Source organism: Nomia melanderi, unplaced genomic scaffold, assembly GCF_051020985.1.
Source record: "Nomia melanderi isolate GNS246 unplaced genomic scaffold, iyNomMela1 scaffold0084, whole genome shotgun sequence".
NCBI classification, from domain to species: domain Eukaryota; kingdom Metazoa; phylum Arthropoda; class Insecta; order Hymenoptera; family Halictidae; genus Nomia; species Nomia melanderi.
Window position 1 is genome coordinate 32,501 of NW_027475199.1, and position 5,000 is coordinate 37,500.

Here is a 5,000-nt window from a genome sequence, read left to right on the forward strand (position 1 = left end):
ACCGAGATCGTAGAATAGCCGCTCGCCCGCCGCTGCGCCGACCGGTCCGCTCGAACCGACGTGCTCTCTTATAGTAACCAAACGGGCGGCCGCGACGACCGCGGCGCCGGCCGCTCAGCACGGGCGCTTATGGTGGTAAACTGCCGCGCGTACAGACCAACCGGCCGGGCTGCTGGTACTTAGCCGCTGAAACTATGGTCGATTCGAACATATATTAACATACGATTTTTATTCGATAAATCGTTATTGTACATATTAAACGTTAGTTTCCACCGAAAGAAAAATTTTTTAGAATTTTTTTTTTCCAAAAATTGCAAGAGTAAACTTTTTTAATATTCGATTTAAAAATTTTTAAATGCTTAATCCTTACATTAAACTACTGGGAGAACTCAGAAATCATAATGAAAAAAATTACAAAAATTTATTTTTCTCAGAAACTCCGAAAAACAGAGTGGTCGAATCCGTGCAAGCCGGAATTTTTCTAAGTCCCCACGGTCAAGAGTAAACTTTTTTAATAAGCGTTTTAAAATTATTTCAATGTTTAATCCATGCGTAAACATGAAGTTTATTAACGTTTTTAACATTAAAAAAAATTACAAAAATTTATTTTTCAAAAAAAATGGAAAAAACCGATTCGTCGGAGCGAGGTGTCCTGCCCGTGCGGTAATTCCAGCAGGCGAATCGGACTTCCCGAAATTTTTCTAAGTCCCACGGTCGACACCAACTTTTTTAATAAGCGTTTTAAAATTATTTCAATGTTTAATCCATGCGTAAACATGAAGTTTATTAACGTTTTTAACATTAAAAAAAATTACAAAAATTTATTTTTCGGAAAAAATGGAAAAAACCGATTCGTCGGAGCGAGGTGTCCTGCCCGTGCGGTAATTCCAGCAGGCGAATCGGACTTCCCGAAATTTTTCTAAGTCCCACGGTCGACACCAACTTTTTTAATAAGCGTTTTAAAATTATTTCAATGTTTAATCCATGCGTAAACATGAAGTTTATTAACGTTTTTAACATTAAAAAAAATTACAAAAATTTATTTTTCGGAAAAAAAGGAAAAAACCGATTCGGCGGAGCGAGGTGTCCAGCCCGTGCGGTAATTCCAGCAGGCGAATCGGACTTCCCGAAATTTTTCTAAGTCCCACGGTCGACACCAACTTTTTTAATAAGCGTTTTAAAATTATTTCAATGTTTAATCCATGCGTAAACATGATGTTTATTAACGTTTTCAACGTTAAAAAAAATTACAAAAATTTATTTTTCAAAAAAAATGGAAAAAACCGATTCGTCGGAGCGAGGTGTCCTGCCCGTGCGGTAATTCCAGCAGGCGAATCGGACTTCCCGAAATTTTTCTAAGTCCCACGGTCGACACCAACTTTTTTAATAAGTGTTTTAAAATTATTTCAATGTTTAATCCATGCGTAAACATGAAGTTTATTAACGTTTTTAACATTAAAAAAAATTACAAAAATTTATTTTTCGGAAAAAATGGAAAAAACCGATTCGTCGGAGCGAGGTGTCCTGCCCGTGCGGTAATTCCAGCAGGCGAATCGGACTTCCCGAAATTTTTCTAAGTCCCACGGTCGACACCAACTTTTTTAATAAGTGTTTTAAAATTATTTCAATGTTTAATCCATGCGTAAACATGACGTTTATTAACGTTTTTGACATTAAAAAAAATTACAAAAATTTATTTTTCAAAAAAAATGGAAAAAACCGATTCGTCGGAGCGAGGTGTCCAGCCCGTGCGGTAATTCCAGCAGGCGAATCGGACTTCCCGAAATTTTTCTAAGTCCCACGGTCGACACCAACTTTTTTAATAAGCGTTTTAAAATTATTTCAATGTTTAATCCATGCGTAAACATGAAGTTTATTAACGTTTTTAACATTAAAAAAAATTACAAAAATTTATTTTTCGGAAAAAATGGAAAAAACCGATTCGTCGGAGCGAGGTGTCCTGCCCGTGCGGTAATTCCAGCAGGCGAATCGGACTTCCCGAAATTTTTCTAAGTCCCACGGTCGACACCAACTTTTTTAATAAGCGTTTTAAAATTATTTCAATGTTTAATCCATGCGTAAACATGAAGTTTATTAACGTTTTTAACATTAAAAAAAATTACAAAAATTTATTTTTCGGAAAAAAAGGAAAAAACCGATTCGGCGGAGCGAGGTGTCCAGCCCGTGCGGTAATTCCAGCAGGCGAATCGGACTTCCCGAAATTTTTCTAAGTCCCACGGTCGACACCAACTTTTTTAATAAGCGTTTTAAAATTATTTCAATGTTTAATCCATGCGTAAACATGAAGTTTATTAACGTTTTTAACATTAAAAAAAATTACAAAAATTTATTTTTCGGAAAAAATGGAAAAAACCGATTCGTCGGAGCGAGGTGTCCTGCCCGTGCGGTAATTCCAGCAGGCGAATCGGACTTCCCGAAATTTTTCTAAGTCCCACGGTCGACACCAACTTTTTTAATAAGCGTTTTAAAATTATTTCAATGTTTAATCCATGCGTAAACATGAAGTTTATTAACGTTTTTAACATTAAAAAAAATTACAAAAATTTATTTTTCGGAAAAAAAGGAAAAAACCGATTCGGCGGAGCGAGGTGTCCAGCCCGTGCGGTAATTCCAGCAGGCGAATCGGACTTCCCGAAATTTTTCTAAGTCCCACGGTCGACACCAACTTTTTTAATAAGCGTTTTAAAATTATTTCAATGTTTAATCCATGCGTAAACATGATGTTTATTAACGTTTTCAACGTTAAAAAAAATTACAAAAATTTATTTTTCAAGAAAAATGGAAAATACCGATTCGGCGGAGCGAGGTGTCCAGCCCGTGCGGTAATTCCAGCAGGCGAATCGGACTTCCCGAAATTTTTCTAAGTCCCACGGTCGACACCAACTTTTTTAATAAGTGTTTTAAAATTATTTCAATGTTTAATCCATGCGTAAACATGACGTTTATTAACGTTTTTGACATTAAAAAAAATTACAAAAATTTATTTTTCAAAAAAAATGGAAAAAACCGATTCGTCGGAGCGAGGTGTCCAGCCCGTGCGGTAATTCCAGCAGGCGAATCGGACTTCCCGAAATTTTTCTAAGTCCCACGGTCGACACCAACTTTTTTAATAAGCGTTTTAAAATTATTTCAATGTTTAATCCATGCGTAAACATGATGTTTATTAACGTTTTCAACGTTAAAAAAAATTACAAAAATTTATTTTTCAAAAAAAATGGAAAAAACCGATTCGTCGGAGCGAGGTGTCCTGCCCGTGCGGTAATTCCAGCAGGCGAATCGGACTTCCCGAAATTTTTCTAAGTCCCACGGTCGACACCAACTTTTTTAATAAGTGTTTTAAAATTATTTCAATGTTTAATCCATGCGTAAACATGACGTTTATTAACGTTTTTGACATTAAAAAAAATTACAAAAATTTATTTTTCAAAAAAAATGGAAAAAACCGATTCGTCGGAGCGAGGTGTCCAGCCCGTGCGGTAATGCCAGCAGGCGATCCGGGGTACTCGAAATTTTTCTAAGTCCCGACGGTCAAGAGTAAACTTTTTCATCGCATATTTCAAAATTTTTTCAATGTTTAATCTACGCATAAAAACGCAGTTTATCGCAGTTTTTAACGTTGAGAAAATTGACAAAAATTTTTTTTTCACTGAAAATGGAAAAAATGTATCGGTCGATGCGGGCTATCCAGGCCGTGCGGTAATTCCAGCAGGCGATCCGGGGTACTCGAAATTTTTCTAAGTCCCGACGGTCAAGAGTAAACTTTTTCATCACATATTTCAAAATTTTTTTAATGTTTAATCCACGCATAAAAACGCAGTTTATTAACGTTTTTAACGTTGAGAAAATTGACAAAAATTTTTTTTTCACTGAAAATGGAAAAAATGTATCGGTCGATGCGGGCTATCCAGGCCGTGCGGTAATTCCAGCAGGCGATCCGGGGTACTCGAAATTTTTCTAAGTCCCGACGGTCAAGAGTAAACTTTTTCATCACATATTTCAAAATTTTTTTAATGTTTAATCCACGCATAAAAACGCAGTTTATTAACGTTTTTAACGTTGAGAAAATTGACAAAAATTTTTTTTTCACTGAAAATGGAAAAAATGTATCGGTCGATGCGGGCTGTCCAGGCCGTGCGGTAATTCCAGCAGGCGATCCGAGGTACTCGAAATTTTTCTAAGTCCGAACGGTCAAGAGTAAACTTTTTCATCACATATTTCAAAATTTTTTCAATGTTTAATCCACTCATAAAAACGCAGTTTATTAACGTTTTTAACGTTGAGAAAATTGACAAAAATTTTTTTTTCACTGAAAATGGAAAAAATGTATCGGTCGATGCGGGCTGTCCAGGCCGTGCGGTAATTCCAGCAGGCGATCCGGGGTACTCGAAATTTTTCTAAGTCCGAACGGTCAAGAATAAACTTTTTTATTACATGTTTTAAAAATTTTTCAATGCTTAATCCGTGCATAAGAGTGCAGTTTATTAACGTTTTTAAGGTTGAAAAAATTGACAAAAATTTTTTTTTCTCTGAAAATGAAAAAAATGTATCGGTCGAAGCGGGCTGTCCAGGCCGCGCGGTAATGCCAGCAGGTCGAACGGGGCGACCCGAAATTTTTCTAAGTCCCTGCGGTCAAGAATAAACTTTTTTATTATGCGTTTTAAAATTTTTTCGGCGCTTAATCCATGGATAAAAAGGCAGCCCGAACACGTTTTTAACGTTGAAAAAATTGACCAAAATTTTTTTTTCACAAAAACTGCGAAAAACAGATCGACCGAATCTACTTTTCTCCGTCTCGCGGTAAGTCCAACCGGCCAAACCGGCTGACTCGAAATTTTTCCAAGTCCCAACGGTCAGGAATAAAATTTTTCAAAATTCGGTTTAAAAATTTTCCAACGCTTAAGTCGTGTACGAATAACGATGAAAAAATGTACAAAAATTTTTTTTATCTCGTTATTTTTCAAAGTTCCAGCGGCGTATTG